This window comes from Pogona vitticeps, chromosome 14 (genome assembly GCF_051106095.1).
Source record: "Pogona vitticeps strain Pit_001003342236 chromosome 14, PviZW2.1, whole genome shotgun sequence".
NCBI classification, from domain to species: Eukaryota; Metazoa; Chordata; class Lepidosauria; order Squamata; family Agamidae; genus Pogona; species Pogona vitticeps.
The window spans coordinates 6,133,961-6,151,424 of record NC_135796.1 but is presented as its reverse complement, the minus strand read 5'-3'; the positions used below and the strand labels follow the sequence as shown (position 1 = coordinate 6,151,424).

General features: G+C 44.5%; 1 protein-coding gene and 1 long non-coding RNA gene across 2 annotated transcripts in view; one reads left to right on the top strand and one right to left on the bottom strand.

Annotated features, from left to right (window-relative positions):
* The window catches only part of RBM19 (RNA binding motif protein 19), a 108,614-nt gene extending 92,993 nt beyond the window's left edge, over positions 1-15,621 (top strand). The window contains exon 25 of the mRNA XM_020807346.3: positions 15,231-15,621. The gene's annotated coding sequence lies outside the window, so the exon portion shown is untranslated. The remainder of the gene's footprint in view (positions 1-15,230) is intronic.
* The window catches only part of LOC144584742 (uncharacterized), a 351,778-nt gene that overhangs the window by 113,118 nt on the left and 221,196 nt on the right, over positions 1-17,464 (bottom strand). The gene's annotated exons all lie outside the window — the stretch shown is intronic.

Below are 17,464 nucleotides of genomic sequence, written 5' to 3'. Positions count from 1 at the left end.
AGCACTTTTCAAATATTTGAAAGGCTGTCATACAGAGGAGGGGGCAGGATCTGTTCTCGATCACCCCAGAGTGCAGGACACGCAACAATGGGCTCAAGTTAAAGGAAGCCAGATTTTGGTTGGATATCAGGGGGAAAAAATCCTAAATGTTAGAGCAGTACGACAGTGGAACCCGATCCATCAGGAGTTGGTAAGTGCTGCAACACTGGAGGCATTCCAGACAAACTTAGATCATCACCTGGCAGATCTGCTTTGATGGTATTCCTGCCTTGAGCAGGGGGTTGGACTAGATGGCCTTGTAGGCCCCTTGCAACTTCCACTTTTCTATGATTCTGTGATTGCAGGACTGGTGGTGCTTCATGTCCCACTGAAAGCAAGGGGGTGCAGATTTAGTTGTCCCTGCAGTTGAGATGCTTGCTAAGAAAATAGGTTTCCTGAATAACATGTGGGGCAGAGGTAGGAGGATGTAGAAAGACCCTCGCTCAAGAAATGGTGCAGCACTCTTCTGTACAATCTCTCCTAACAATCCCCCGTGGCACTCCTCAGCCTGAAGCTGGAGGCATTCTAGGCCACAAAGACAAGGCCTGAGGTAGGATTAATCCCAACTGAAACACACTCCCACATCGCACGGGCCGTGCATCAGCTGAAATTGGCCTGCAATGAGTGACTCTCGCCTTCCAAAGAAGTGCTGTAAGGAACAGCTCCAGAGTCTATCCTGATAGTCCTGGGTAAATTCAGTTTAGACCCATTTTACAGAATTATGGAACTGACAAAGAGTCCTTGACCACTTTTGCCTCTAATAGAGTCAAGCAGCTAGTGAAAGAAAAGTCCGTCCTTACTCTTCAGTGGCTAAATTTGTGTGCCATCTCACAAATTCTCGTTGGTTCTCCCTGTAGAGAACATCATTTGGTTTGGAGAATGATTTTGCTAATCAGACTTCAGCCCCTTTAAGAAAAGCATTCACAGCTTTGCGTTTTCAGTATATGCCACCAGCCGTTTTTGGAGGGGAGATACGATCATGTTCCATTTCATCAAAGATTCTGCATTTGTGGATCAGGAGAGGTCCAAGATGTTTTCCATTATTTATTAAGTTGATCCTTATTTATATAAGCACCCCAGAAGTCAATTTCTTGCTGGTATTCTCAGAGCTTTGTGTGACAGACCTCTTGGTTCACCTTCGTACATGGCTTGTAGGTAGGGATGCAAATACTACTTATCAAGTAGAAAAATTTGCTTTGGCAGCAAAGAAAATACATGCCAAACATCAAAAGTCTTAAGAAAAGATGGAGTCTGTGTCATATTATATTTACGTATACATATGTTATGTCAGTGCTATATATGTTTTGTGTTGCTTTTGATATATTGTGATGATCTATGATTTTTAAGCTTCTGTTTTGTTTTGTTCTGTTTATATGTTCACATGTCAACTCTCTTCCATCCTGTTTCAGCATTCAGCTGTGGTTATTATTTTTTTTAATCCCCAGAAAATTCCACTTAAATGTATATTTCCCTGCATCTTTTATCTTAACATATATTATTTTAAAACAATGTCCTGTTAGATACTGTCTTATTCATTTTTAAGCAGTAAAACTCCGTTGCAAAATCTGGAGACTCGTGAAACACAAAAGATGACTAGGTCTGATGTGCGCCTTAGTCTGAGAGAGGGATATGAGGCCAGTGTGTATCAGAATTCAGAGAGAATCCTTTGTTCATACATCCTTTCTTCCTGCTACAGACTTTCTGTCTGCCAGGAAGAGATGTCAATCCTGACCTGGTTTGTCCTTGTACACTAAACCTGTACAGTTGATCTTTGCTAAAAAAAATAAATAAAAAAGGCAAGTAAACCAAGAAAAATGAGGACAATAAAGAGTAGTTGTATTTTGTTGGGTTTACATTTGCAAAATTGTGTGCATTTGGAAAACCAGTTTTTTCACATTTTGGCAAACATGCAAAATTTAAAGCTACATTAGCTTCTGCCCGATTGTAGGGAGTATTAAAAGCAGAAGAATGGCAGAGACGGATGCTCTTGAGGACCTATATTAGAATTTTTAAAGGGCTGCCACATGGAAGATAAAACATAGTTTTCTATAGTTCTGGAATATATATGTTCTTGGACTTCAACTCCCATATATGTATGTATGTATGTATGTATGTATGTATGTATGTATGTATGTATGTATGTATGTATGTATGTATGTATGTATGTATGTATGTATGTATGTATGTACATGTATATATATATGTATGTATGTACGTGTATATGTGTGTGTGTGTGTGTGTGTGTGTGTGTGTGTGTGTGTGTGTGTGTGTGTATGTATGTACATATATATATATATTCCAGAACTATAGAAAACTATGTTTTATCTTCCATGTCGCAGCCCTTTAAAAATTCTAATAGTGGATTCTAAATACAAGGATGGAGAATTCACCTAAACTTTAGGAAGAAGATTTTAGCAATAAGAGTGACTTGTCAGTGGGATGGACTGTCAGAGACAGTGGTGGATTCTCTTTCACTGGCGGTTTAGATAAAAAGGCTGGGTGCCCATCTGACAGGGAGGTTTAGCTGGCAATTTCCTGCTTGTAGGGGCTAAAACCCTTAGGGGCCCCTCCCAGCTCTACATTTCTATGATTCTATAGAACAGGAATTTTAAAAATAAATAAATAAAAAGCAACGACAATAAACAGGCAGGCGTATGCCTTAGCTGAAAGGACTACCTGGATTTTAAAAAGCATTTACCTTTTGGCAGAAGAATGGGAGAGAGGTAACTGGCCTTAAACTCTCATGGCTGAGAGTTCTATGGCTTAGGAGCAGTCATTGAGAAGGCCCTGCATTGTGTTCCCACCAGACGTGCTTTTGATGCTAGCAGGCTTCAGAGGAGGACTTCCCACAAGGACTCAACCCCTAGGTAGCCTTCTAGACCAGCGGTCCCCAACCTTGGACCTCCAGATGTTCTTGGACTTCAACTCCCAGAAATCCTGGTCAGCAGAGGTGGTGGTGAAGGCTTCTGGGAGTTGTTGTCCAAGAACATCTGGAGGCCCAAGGTTGGAGACTACAGTTGTAGACAACCCATCGTTCAATCAGACTACTACCTTCTCAACAAATATGATCAAAGTAATGTAGAACTTTGCTTCACTTGGGCATGTCGTGAGAAGGCTGACGGTCGGAATCCAAAAGATCTCCTGTATGGAGAATTAGTGCAGGGAAATCGCCCCAGAGGGAGACCACAGCTGCGATACAAGGATATCTGCAAGTAGGATCTTAAGGCCTTAGGAATGGACCTCAACAGATGGGAAACCTTAACATCTGAGCATTCAGCCTGGAGGCAGGTGTTGCATCATGGCCTCTCCCAATTTGAAGAGACCCTTGTCCAGCAGGCCGAGGCAAAGAGGCAGTCCTGAAAGCAGCAAAACCAGGGAGCTGGACAGGGGACAGACTGTGTTTGTCTTCAGTGTGGAAGGGATGGTCACTCTCGAATTAGCCTTCTCAGCCACACTAGACGCTGTTCCAAGTCCTCTATTCAGAGCACGTTACCATCGTCTCTTGAGACTGAAGGATGTCTACAGGACAGGAGAATATAGAACCAAATGATCCTGTGGTTGTGTTCTTCTGCTTGTACCCAGATCTTTAAGCTGCCAAGTTTTTTTTCACAAGCATGCATAGTTTCCTTTGGAGCAGAAGTGGGAAGCATGCAACCCTCCAGATGAGCTTGGGCCCCAGGTCCTATGAATCCTGGCCAGCATAGCCAGTGGCAAAGCTGATGGCTAATTATCTGCAAGAATAGACTGGAAATGCCAGCAAGAGACTGCAGCGCTGTGATCCAACTAAAGAAAATCATTCTTGGGGGAGAAGGGGGTGTATCCCAGCCACAGGGTTCATGTATAGCATGCAAGGACTCCGTTTGACTGACAGTCATTTCCAGGTAGGCCTGGAAAGACTCCTGTCTGAAACCCTAGGATTGTTCCTGCATTCAGCATCAACAGTCATGTTATGTTGTTATGTGCTGTCAAGTTGTTTCCAATTTATGGTGACATTATGGATTAATAACTAGTAATGAGGTTATACGATCTCTTGGACTATAAATCCCATAACTCTATATTCTAGGAGTTCCACCTGACTTACAGACACCTTACTAACACCTAAATGCACTTGATCTGGGAGAAAGGCATCAATGGGAATGCTTTGAGACTTAGCTAGGTCTAGCTACACCGAGCTTCCTGTTCAGAAAGAAAGTTCCCAGCTAGCACTGAGGCAAGAACAGGAAGCTTGGGTGGAGCAAGACCTAGCTCAGCCTCAGAGCCTTTCATTTAAGGCCTTTTGTCCAAGGTGAGCCATGTTTAAATGTTAGTAGGGTGTGTGCAAGTGAGGTGGAACTCCCAGAATAGGAAATGTTGGGATATGTAGTCCAAGAAATTCTAAAATTCCATCCCTAGTTGGAAGTGTTTTGTCTGATAGCAGCGTACCATGCATGGACAATCTGTGCAAAATACATATTTTTCTGTGTATAAGACGCCCCCATGTATAAGACGCCCCCCACTTTTCTAACCCAAAATTAAGAAATCCAAGTGAGGATTAGCAAGTGCAGGGGGCAAGGGATCAAAGTGCTGCAGGATTGCTTTGATCCCTGCTTTCCCCTCCACTTGTTTTTGTTCTCTCCTCAGCTTCCGTGTATAAGACGATCCTCAATTTTTAGTCTAAAAATTTTAGACAAAAGTATAGTCTTATACATGGAAAAATACAGTAAAAATAGATATGCATCTGGTCCCAATCGAACAGAGGAAAGGCTCCAGTCCTAGGGGTTCTCCCAGCACAGCTCTCAAGGCGGACTTGGGCCGGCTCTCCAAGACAGTGTTTCTGCCCCCAAGACAGTTTGTGTCTTCTTCCTTCTTCCCTCCCCGCATTGTCTTTTCATGGCAGGCTGACTATCTTACCCAGCCGCTTCTCTGTGCTCCGCCATAGCACGGCGAAGGATTAGTGCAAGCCGAGCAGGTAGGCTTTTGCGAGCCGAGCTGAGCCTGGTTGCGACATCTAATTCAATTTGTTCTGCTGAGATTGAAATATGAAATGCTTGCCAGTCAGATGTTCAAAGGCACCAGAGGTGTTGGGGGAGGGGGGAGCAGAGGCGAGGGGGTGGAGAGGAGCACAGGGGAGCGCCTTCTGAAGTTAACATTTTTTATGAAAATTAATTTAACCCTTTGACTATTTTTTTTTCCTGTTTCCAAGCGGTCTCTCTTTTCCGTTTCTCAGTCTTAATGAATTTTTTTTTCAGTGTTTTCCCCTGTCGTGCCCCGATACTGATGTTTATCTCCTCTAGCTGAATTTCTCTGGATTTTATTTTATTTCATTTTTTTGCTAATGATGTCTGCGTAACATGAATTCCTTTTGATGAATGTTTCACTGAAGGAATTCAATCTCCCTGGTTAGTTTGTGCATGGAAAGGAATGGTTACCTCCTCCCCGAAGTAATTCTGATCACATCGAATGTAGCAAATATGTGCACTTCAATTTGTTAATTACATCAGAGTGGTCAAATCTTCCTTCCTAATAAAAATATATATACCCCCAAAAAATAAAGTGTGCTGCTTATACAGTCATGTGAATTCTTTGAATTTTGTGCTTTTACGTATCAGGACATAATAAAAATCATCTGGTCCTTAACAGGTCTGAAAATTAGGTAAATAACAACCTCAGGTGAACAACAACACATGACATATTACAGTATCATGATTTATTTCACAAAAATAAAGACAAAATGGAGAAGTCATGTCAGAAAATCGAAGTGCACGTTGTGATTCAATATCTTGTAGAACCACCTTTAGCAGCAATAACTTGAAGTAATTGTTTTCTGTATGATTTTATTCCTCCACGTCGTTGTGGAGGAATTCTGGCCCTCTCTTCTTTACAGCGTGGCTTCAGTTCATTGAGGTCTGTGGGCATTTGTTGATGCACAACTCTCTTTAAGATCCCACCACAGCATTTCAATCAGGTTGAGGTCTGGACTTTCAGCCTTTCAATTTTAGATTTGCTAATGCATAGTGTGCAGGTCCTTTTTTGAGAGAAGAGGCTTTCTCCTGGCAACCCTTCCAAACAAACCATACTTGTTCAGTCTTTTTCTAATTCTATTGTCATGAATTTTAACATTTCACATACTGAGGCCTGTAGAGTCTGAGATGTAACTCTTGGGTTTTTTGCAGTTTCTCTGAGCGTTGCATGGTCTAATCTTAGGGTGAATTTGCTTAGGTGTCCACTCCTGGGAAGACTGACAATTCTCTTTAATGTTTTAAATTTGTGAGAAATCTTCCTCTCTGTAGAATGAGGTTTTTGTTTTGTTTTGTTTGTTTGTTTTTGTTTTTGTTTTGTTTTTGGAAGTGGCCTTATAATCCTTCCCAGATTGATGGCCAGCAAAAATGGCTTCTCCCCAGTCATTGCTGAAGTGTTTCCTCCTTGGCAATGCTCCTGAATGCTTTAGACCAGCAAATTGCTAGAACTTTGGCTTTTATAGAGGTGGTCACACTTGCTGATGATGAATTACTTAAGGGCATTTGGTTAGCAGCACCTGGCCGCTGCTTAGCCTCTTAAATCCTAGGGAAGCAGTAAGGGTGTACTTTGTTTTTCACATATGGCTTCTCCATTTTAGCTTTATTTTTTGTAAAATAAATAATGACACGGTGGAATATGCCATGTGTTGTTGTTCATCTGAGGTTGTATATACATAATTTTCAGCTCTCCTAAGGATCAGATTATTTTAATTTTGTCTTGATACTTAAAACAGGAATTCAAAGAGGGTGCACTTTCTTTTTCACATGACTTTATACGGCCCCAAAGCACTCTGCACACGGTTTACAGTTTAATCATGCAGGCTACACATGGCGCACATGCAGCCAATAGCAAACTGGGTACTCATTTTAATAACTTTGGAAGGAGCGAAGGCTGAGTCAACCACAAGCCCACTACCTAAGTTCATCAGGATTGAACTCATGTCATGAGCAGAGGCTTGATTGCAGTAATGAGGTTTAACCACAGCACTGTCTTTTGACACTTGTTTCATGATGTGTTTCTTTGTAATTGCATGTTAGCTTGCCATCACTTTAGCTGCTGTGACTCCATCCTAATTCTCTGCTATACTTTGGGAGAAAGTATTAGAAGATTGGTATCTTTTAAACTAAGGGATGTGGTTGGCGCTGCGGGTTAAACCGCAGAAGCCTCTGTGCTGCAAGGTCAGAAGACCAGCAGTCGTAACATCAAATCCACGTGATGGAGTGAGCTCCCGTCGCTTGTCCCAGCTCCTGCCAACCTAGCCGTTTGAAAGCATGTAAAAATGTGAGTCGATAAATAGGTACCACCTCAGTGGGAAGGTCACGGCATTCCGTGTCTAGTCACGCTGGCCACATGACCACGGAAACTGTCTTCGGACAAAATGCTGGCTCTATGGGTTGGAGACAGGGGTGACCACCGCGCCCTACAGTCAGACACGACTGGACTCAATGTCAAGGGGAACCTTTACCTTTAGCTTTTCAACTACGTCTCCCAGTATTTACCAAGCAGCAGAGCCAGTGGTCTTACTGCCAGAAAAAGAATGGGAGCTGTAGTTCAAAACCCACAATCGCTGGAATACTCCAGACTTCTCGAGCAAGGCAATCCAAGTAGCTCCCCAGATGACAAGTGCCAGGAGATTCCATGGAAGGTGGGAGAGGACCTTTCAAGTGCTATTCAACTGCTGCTCCTCTGTGATGTAGATACACAATTGAAATTCTAGGAGTGCAAATGTTTTCTATTTTTCCAGATGCTGTTGTCTCAGGCTTTGGTATCTTCTGGATATGGCCTTCCCTTGTAAATGGTATGGGCCTGTCAATTTGTTTATCTTATTTTAAATATTGATATTAAATCTGAGCAGATTGTTTTCCCCTTGTACCGACACTATTGCGGAAACATCTGCCTCCACGAAAGGAGAATACATATCGGAAGTGTAATTTTTTATTGTTATTTTTATTTTTATTTTAAACCTGCATTTATTTATTTATTTTATTTTATTTTATTTTATTTTATTTTATTTATACCCCGCCTATCTGGCCCACCGGACCACTCTCCTTAAGAAGGACCCAAGGCAAGTTGCATCATTAAAAGGCAATAATAAATAAATAAATAACCAAACAAACAAACACCAGTAATTATACAAATACTGAAAAGGATCAGATAAATACCATACTAAAAAAGATAAGCAACACCAAAAGATATTCAAAGCAGGAAGGCACAACCATCCATTTAAAAGCCGCATTCGGCAGCCAATCACTAAGGAAAAACCTGCCTGGAGAGAAAGGTCTCTGCCTGCTTCCGAAAGGACAGCACAGATTGGGCCAGCCTGGTCTCCAGTGGGAGGAAGTTCCAGAGTCTCTGGGAGAAATGACAGAGAATTCATGATGTGCCATGTGAACCTCCTTTCTTCTTCTGTCTTATCCAAGATTGGGAAATGAGACTGTATGACTTTCGCAAGATGGAGAGCTGAAAGTGAGCAGCTGCTGGTTCTTTCTTTGGGGAAGGCTCTAAGCAGAGCAGTGGTAGAGAGCTCCAGTAGTTTTTAATGCCAGTCTTTGACCCTCCAGGATCCATAATGGGTTGCAACTAGACTGATGAAAGTCGGTGGCAGCTGTAAGTCAGACACACACGTACACATTGAAAGTAAGCTGTTTGTTTGCTTTAACTGCACCGTAAGCAGTTTGAAGCCAACCATCAGAAGGAACGCACTACGAGCCATGTTAGGCATTTCAATGTCTTTTCCTGTCTAGTGTGGAATTTTGGCAGAAAATGGCTATGGTGAATTTACAGCAAGCATGAGAAGCAAAACATTTAAAGCACTGATAATGTAGGCATGTCACCAAAATTTGCTGGCACGCATTTTGGGTGCTCCAAAAGTGGCCTGAAGAGGCCTCATTTTGGCAACTCCTAATTCTAGTTTATAGTATCACTCTTGGAAGGAAGTATGCCACTTCCCACGCTGTGTAAAGAAGGAGATGTGCAGGCTTTTCTCTTTTTCCCACACCAAATTGGTGTGATGAATTTTTTTTTACTACCTCTGAAAACTAAAGATGCAGAGAGAGAGAGAGATGGACCATTGGCTATGTTGGTATGAGGTGGTTTGTTATGATCTGAAGCTCCCCAATTCACCCATGTGGATGTACAGAGTGAACACCCCTTCTCATTTGTGCTGCATGAATTAAGGTTCAGATCAGTGTGCCATAAGGGGTCATAGTAAAAAAAAAAAGTTACTGAGAGAAATTATGTAAAATGTGCTGATCATTTCCTAGAAAGTTCCTGCATTCCAATGTTGTTGCAGGACATATTTTACTTCGTCATCATTGTGTTGTATTTTAAAGCAGGTGTGAGCATGTTCTGTGGTTCCAGGGGCCAATTTTCTCTCCCCAGTACCAACAAAGTCCCCAAAAGTTTGTATTGAGGGCAAAGGAATGAAACTGGAAGTGACCAGAAGACCTCTGCTGATTATTCATGAATGGATAAATCTGAAATCTCAGCTCACTGCTATGCGATTTCTCTCTTCCCCCCTCCCTCTCTCTTTCTCTCTCTCCTCTCCTCCCCCCCTGCCCAAATCTCAAAATGAATATATTTAGAGCAGTGGTCCCCAAATTTGGGCCCCCAGATGTTCTTGGACTTCAGCTCCCAGAAATCCTGGCCAGCAGAGGTGGTGGTGAAGGCTTCTGGGAGTTGCAGTCCAAGAACATGATTTAGAGGAAAAAAAGGCAGCATCACCTTTTAGCCAATATACAGACACATTGTCATGGGAGAAGGAACTGCTTCTTCACAGCCCTGTGGGTTCAAGAATAAAACATGCAGAGTGACCTGCTTACTTATTTAAAAGATTAACTGCCACATCTAGAGGCATCAAACAATTTTTATCTTTCTATTTGGGGTGCGGGGTAATCTTGCAAAAACAAGATTAGGTGGTATCTACACCCCACAGATGGATGGATAGCTCATTGGTTTAGGTCTCCAGCTGTGGAGCCAGAGGTTGGGAGATTGATTCCTCACAGTGCCTCCTTGACAGGGGCTGGACTGGATGATCTTTAAGGGTCCCTTTCAGCTCTAAGGTGATGGTGGCCCAATCTTGTTGTAAAAGAAGCAGGCAAGGACCTGGGGTGCTAACCATGTAGCCGTGGCCATGAGCGCTAGGCGGTAGACTTTGCTTAGCGAAGGAGAAAATCCTTTAGAACAAAGAAGGGAGAGAGTTGAAACTGGATGGGAGGTTGCCTGGCCCTACCGAGGGAAGGACCAGGGGTGGAGAAGAGCATCTCCTCCGCTCCAAACCTGGCACTCACGCCCGGCACGCCTGGCTCCTTTCCACCAAGTTAGGCCTACCTGGATTCTCTTTCTTGGCAGGTCACAACCCGAAGGGTGGACGTCTGCCCTCGTGTTTGGGCATGTCGAGCCCACAGGGCCAACATTAGCCCGCCAGGACTGTGAAGACGCAGTTCCTTCTCCCATGACAGTGTGACTGTATATTGGCTAAGAGGAGGCGCTGCCTGCCTCTCCTGTTTTTCCTCTAAATATATTCATTTTGGGATTGGGGCAGAGGGGGAGGAGAGGCGAGAGAGAGAGAGAGGAATCGCATAGCAGGGAGCTGAGATTTCAGATTTATCCATTCATGAATAATAATCAGGCTGAGTAATTCACAGTAAATGGGTATCCAAATTGGCTAATAAGGCAGGCTTTCACCTCAGACTGAAGCAGGGCGAGAGACCGAGGATATCAACAGACGTTGGCTACGGCATGCGTGTGTACGCGATGTGACCTGAATCAGTGAAATATGCAAACCAGGCCTGGGGTGCCAGCAAAATAATAGGCATCTCTCTTAGCAGACAGAGGAGAGAGCAGGACTGGCAGGCTGACAGCTTAGCAGCCTTCGCTGGGGCTTCCTGTTGGCAGCCGAGGGCCTGTTCAACTTATTCCTAGCCTCTCTTTCTCTACCTGCTCTGCTGAGTGCAGAAAGTCTACAAAAGCTCTAGTTCAGAGCCAGCCCTGCCAAGAGGCAGAGTACAGCAGCCACTCTGTGGTGAACGACAACAAGTACCGTATTTTTCCATGTATAAGACTATACTTTTGTCTAAAATCTTTAGAAAAAATTGAGGGTCATCTTATATACGGAAGTAAGCTGAGGAGAGAACAAAAACAAGTGAAGGGGAAAGCAGGGATCAAAGCGATCCTGCAGTGCTTTGATCCCTTTCCCCCTACACTTGCTAAGCCCCACTTCGATTTCTTAATTTTGGATTAGAAAAGTGGAGGGGTGTCTTATACATGGGGGGGTCTTATACACGGCAAAATACGGTACTTCTCAAAGAAATTCTTGGTTTGTGCACATTTCCTCTTTGTCAGGACACATAGCACAAGCCTTGGGTGCATGCAAATTTCCACGGGGAGTATGCTCCCCTTGTCCTTCTCAGGAGGCACAAAATGGGCATTTTGTAGCTTAATGCAAACACAATAAATTTATTTTCCATTGCTTTCGCCTGCTTTTCAGATCAGCGGAAGGTTCTCCACGTTCTCTGGTAGAGGAGAGCTTTCCCGTTGGCTGATGCCTTTCCAACTGGAGATATCACCAAAGAGGAAGAAACGGGTGCCTTTGAGATGCAAAGCATATGGCCTTCTGTTCCATGCATCGCAAGGCCTGACCCTGGGGAGTGCCTCACATCAAACATAAATTTTTCTACCACTGTTCTCTTAAAATGAAATGGAATGAGGCAAGGGCAGAAAAACAGTGCTTAAAACTTGCTGCCCGATTTTTTAAAGAGGGTGACAAGAACCCTGGAGCTGGATTAGACCAAAACCCGGCCCGGTCGTGTATTTCATTCCTTTGACCAAGTGGCCAGCCTGCTGCAAGTGGGAAGCAAGAAATATTTGTGCAGTAGTATCAGCAAATAAATTGGCATTCCTTTTGCCTGATTTGCTATGACCTGTATTGTGATAACGCCTTTAGTAAACCAGTGTGAACGGCACAGAGACTTGTGCTTAAGAAGGCCAGGGGAAGTGGAGATGTGTGGCTGGGATGGCTTGAGCCTAAAGTCATGGTTAAAACCAGACACAGCAGACTCTCAGACTAGACTTCTTCTTGTTGTTTAGTCATTTAGTCATGTCTGATTCTTCATGGCCCCATGGACCAGAGCATGCCAGGCCCTCCTGTTGTCCACTGCCTCCCGGAGTTGGGTCAAATTCATGTTGGCCGCTTCGATGACCCTGTCCAATCATCTCATCTTCTGTCGTCCCCCTTCTCCTCTTGCCTTCACATTTTCCCAACATCAGGGTCTTTTCCAGGGAGTCTTCTCATGAGCTGGCCAAAGTGTTGGAGCCTAAGCTTCAGGATCTGTCCTTCCAGTGAACACTCAGGGTTTATTTCCTTCAGAATGGATAGGTCTGTTCTCTTTGCAGTCCAGGGGACTCTCAAGAGTCTCCTCCAGAACCACAATTCAAAAGCATCAATTCTTTGGCGGTCAGCCTTCTTTCTGGTCCAGCTCTCACTTCCATACATCGCTACTGGAAAAACCATAGCTTTGACTATGCGTTGTCGCCAAGGTGATATCTCTGCTTTTTAAGATGCTGTCTAGGTTTATCATCGCTTTCCTCCCAAGAAGCAGGCGTCTTTTAATTTTGTGGCTGCTGTCACCATCTGTAGTGATCATGGAGCCCAAGAAAGTAAAATCTGTCACTGCCTAAGACCAGACTTAACTGGTTTTAACTTTCACATGGAGTCCCTTCTAGGCTAGTAAAATAATAAAATAAAAACAACTTTGACTCTCCCTTGTAAACATTTGCAAGCACATGCACGCATGTGCAGGCACAGAGAGAGAGAGAGAGAGAGACAGAGAGAGTGTAAGCTCAGACACTTTAGCTGGTATCTTGGAATTTTATCTTAAATTTGCCATCTTATTTTAGGCAAACGTTCACCTTATCCTGTATGTGCACTGTGTGAAGAAGCCACCCTGTTATCTGTCCCAGATTTCCACCAGCTGTCTTCCCTGACATAAATTTCCTTTTCGGTGGTATATTTTCCCTTAACATGGAGCTGTTGTCGTGAACAGCTGTTGATTAGAGCCAAGATAGGAACCAAAAACAGATCTGGATCTACCGATAGGTCTCCGAGTAATGTGCTATAGATCGGCAGGGACTTCTGACTGCCAAGGTTATGACAGTATTAGCAACGCCAATTCTAACAGTGAAATGAAGAAAACTCGGGATAGCTCAGAATGGATTCTAGTGTTGAAGGGACTCCCTTTTGCTCAGGTACTCAGACGTGTTCCTGGACTCTGAGTTCCGAAAGCCGTGCATGGATTCCTCCGCCCCCGCCGTCCAGCTTCTCTGAAGAAAAACAAGCCAGAACACCAACTGTAGCTTCAGCCCAGTATTTAGCAGTTCCTGCTGCGAATGGGAAGCATTTGGACAATGTGCTCCAGCAAGCTGCTCACGCATGATAAGCCAGGCTTCCTGCAGTTCCCCTGGCTTGTTGCGACATGTGAATTGGGCCGGCTTGTGCTCAGGAATGTCGATACATTTAATCATGTCTCATATGGACAAGTTCATATGTGTGTCTGTCCCCGTCTCTGGGAGTCTGGGTTTACAAACCTGTTTCGCTGAACAGCGGTGTATCCTCTCTAGTTTTCTCAAACATTTCTCTTGTCCTTATTCCTTAGTCCTCTGATTTCCTAAACAAAACATTATTATCCACTTCTCTACACCTTTTAGGTGAGGAAACTCTTTCCTGTTGTCTATTTGTCTCGTGGCACAGTGGTTAAACTGCAATACTGCACTCAAAACTCTGCTCACAACCTGGGTTCAATCTCAGTACCCGGCTCAAGGTTCACTCAGCCTTCTAGCCTTCCAAGTTCGGTAAATTGAGTACCCAGCTTGTCAATCACCAAGAGAATGCTTTAAGTCAGTGGTCCCCAACCTTAGGTCTCCAGATGTTCTTGGACTTCAACTCCCAGAAATCCTGGCCAGAAGAGGTGGTGGTGTAGGCTTCTGGGAATTGTAGTCCAAGAACATCTGGAGGCCCAAGGTTGGGGACCACTGCTTTAAGTGATATGGAGCAGTATGTAAGCAGCACACCTTGCTTTGCCTTTTATCCTGCCCTGTGTCCTTTGTAGCTTCATCTCCCAGATCTCTTTTTCAAATGCTGGAATGAAGGTAAGAGACCAGCCGAAGCGCTAATGCAGCTATGCTGGATGACATACATGGCTGTGCAACCAGTTGTGCTGCCACCCGCACAACCTGCTGCTCCAACTGGCTGCGCCACCATTTGCACAGCCCCCTTGTGCAGTAGCTTCTACAACCAGCGGTGCAGCCACTTGCTCAGTTAAACTATTGGATATTGGCACTTGTGCTGACTCTGAGACATTTCAGCCCTTCGCATGGCCACTTTTGCACTCACGCATTGATGTGGTTAGATGCAGGCTAGCATCCATGTATATTTATACATGTATGGTTTATACAGGGAGAAGACTTGTGCACATATCCAGCGCCTTCAGACTGTGCCAGTGTAACTAAGTATGTCTGAGAGAAGAAGTAACTGCATTTGCATGCAGAAAGAGGAGTTTGTGGATGGGGTGGGTGCGGTGGAGAGCAGGACGGCTAAAGGCCGAGAGCATTGGACTTAGTTAGAATTCAGCCGCTACAATTTTGCCTTCCCTCTGATGGCTGAGCATGATTGACACTTACAAATTACCCAGCCAGAAGTGTTGAGTCTTTGACCCCTGAGTAACATCTTCGGCACGCTTGAGATTTGCCAGCATTTTGTCATCTAATTACTACAAATCCCTTGGAAATTCACTGGCTGGTGAATTTTTAATGCAGGGCGCAATTTTCAGCACGATGCATCACCCAGGCAGACTTCCGTTTCTTCCTTGTGCTTGCCTCCTCCCCCCCGGCTGCAGTCTATCTGGGATGAACGGGCTGTGAACGGTTGGTCGGAGAGGCTGACTTTGACCCCAGCTTAGTTTACCTTTGGCTCCCCTGGTCTGAGCAAAGTTTCTCATACCTGTTTCTTGGCAGTAGAATTGCTCTCTCTTTGTCTCCTCTTGTCTTTTTTGGCAATGTTTGTACAGCGTATCATAACAGTGTCTTCTTCGTACAGGCATTTGCTGATGGCAGAGTCACTTTGTGCATTGAAAGTTGCCTCCAGAAGGGTTGAGCATTTGTATAACAGTTTGGTGTCTTTTTTTTTTTTACTCCACCAGGTAAGAACTGAGCTCCAGTCAAGAGGATGTCAGCCCCTTGAAACCCAGCAGGATCTCACCCTTAAATCCCCTGTGGAACAGGACACACCAGACAAGCTGAAAGGGCAAGACGCTTCTCTGTTGGCATCTTGCAATCTCTCTTTTCTCGTGCCTGGAATCGGAAAAGAAACGGAGGCTCCTTTTGCCTGCCCCCAGCCTTGATATTCAGCCACATTCACATTTTAAATAAAAAAGCAATGGAAACCTTTTCAGTAAGCAGCTGAACAGCAGCTCCCCCCACCCAAGAACTTGTACAGTTTTGGTGAAATAATGTATAATATTTAAACAACAAGAAAAACAACAGATTGCTAATGAAGCCATCTGGATAATGATATAAAATATTTGATTTGTTGCTGTTATTTCTTTTATTAAAAAAAAATATGTTACTTGCATGTAATATTCTGCACCTCCTCAGCTGTGCAAATGTGGAGTAGCAGTTAGGGCACTGGGCTAGGACTTGGCAGCGGTGGGTTCAAATCCCCGCTCTGCCATGAATATGCCTGAGTGATCTTGGCCCCCAGAATACTGTCTCAGCTTGACTGTGAGGATGAAGTGATGAAGACAACAACCCTGTGTGTCTCCTTGAACTCATTGGAGGAAAAGCAGGGTAAAAATGTCACAGTCCCTTATTTCCCACTCTTTGTCCTGATCCGTGAACATCTAGGCAGTGAAGAGAAGCAAGACGTGGAACTGGCCTGGATCCACAAGAGAATCAGAACGCCCCTCAAGAAGCAGGAAAGCACAAGAGAACCCAGACTGGAGTCGGGTTAGAAGGAGAAGGAACAGAAGGACAAGCCTAGATCTCTGGGGCAGAATTTGAGAGGAGGGCTGTCGGACGACTCCCACTGTCCCTAGGCAAGGGACCCAAGCGAGGTCTGGAGGTTGTTTGTCACCAAACTGCACGAAAAGGCACTGAACAAGGATAGGAATTATTCTAAAGTAGGGGTTAACAGGGGGCAGAGACTCCATCCTCAGGACCCACTTGGGCCACACAGAGCTTCCTCTAAGGAAGCAAAAAAAAAATGGAAGTGAAGCATTTCTCTTTTTTAACTTAAAAAGGAGCAGAAGGATGTCACCTTGTTTAAAAGGGGTGTCTTGCATCAGTAGCATCTCTTGCACACAAGCATATCTCTCTCTCTCTGTGTGTGTGTGTGTGTGTGTGTGTGTGTGTGTGTGTGAACTCATCCTTTCGCCTTAGGCACAGGAGGATGTCAAGAACCACAACCCTTGCAATTCCCACACCTTGCTCACTAGCTTCCCTCTTGACCTGTTCCATCACCAACAAATTTATGTCTCTGTCCTGTTTCCGAAAGAGGAAAGGCCACACCCTTCCACCAGTTAGGCAATGTCTCCCTCGCCCCCCCCACCCCAGTGTTTTGGGCTACAATTCCCATAGACCATGGCCACGCTGGGTGGAGCTGAGGGGATTTCTTGTCTCAAAGAAATTGAGGTCACCAGAGTCTCCTGGTGGATGACTCTGGTCAGATGCAATGATGGCAGCGAAAAATAACTTCTTTGCCTGCCACTGCCACAGAGTAGGCCTTCCAGTGGGCCCTAGCCCATGTTGGGTTGAATTAATTTTGAATTTTCCATCTTCCTCACTGTAGTCTCCATCCTGCTCATTTCATCACCACCAGCTCCCCAGTAAACCAGGGAGCCAGTTTGACTCTACTTTGTGGGAGGGGATGTTTGGGAGCAATTGTGTCAGTGGCCCTGGCCATTCCCCCTTTCCAGAGGTCAGCCAGAGTTTTAGCTGAAATCACCTTCCAAGGTGACAGGAAATTCCCCAAGAGTTGTCATTTGGATCCATCAGCCTCCTGGAGTGGACCATCTTAATTCGTTTCCCAACCCTTGCAAAGGTTATGAGTTCCAGTGAATCTAAGCCCTACTAGATGGTGATCTATCCATGACAACAGAACTACAGAGAGTTCCTTCACACCCAAATCGTCAGCTTCTCCCCCAGTACAGAATATCTGGTCTAAAGTGTTCTTTGCAGCATAGGTGGGGCCAGTTTACTATTTGGGACAGATCCATGGAGGACATGAGGTTCTGAACCACTCCAGACAATGCTGCCTTGGGAAGTCCCCCAACCCAACATACCAAGGAGACTCCCAGCAACTCCAGAGACCAACTCAGCTATCTCAGGAAGGCAGACTGTCGAGCAAGCAGTGGCCTAGATGGTACACCAATAAAAT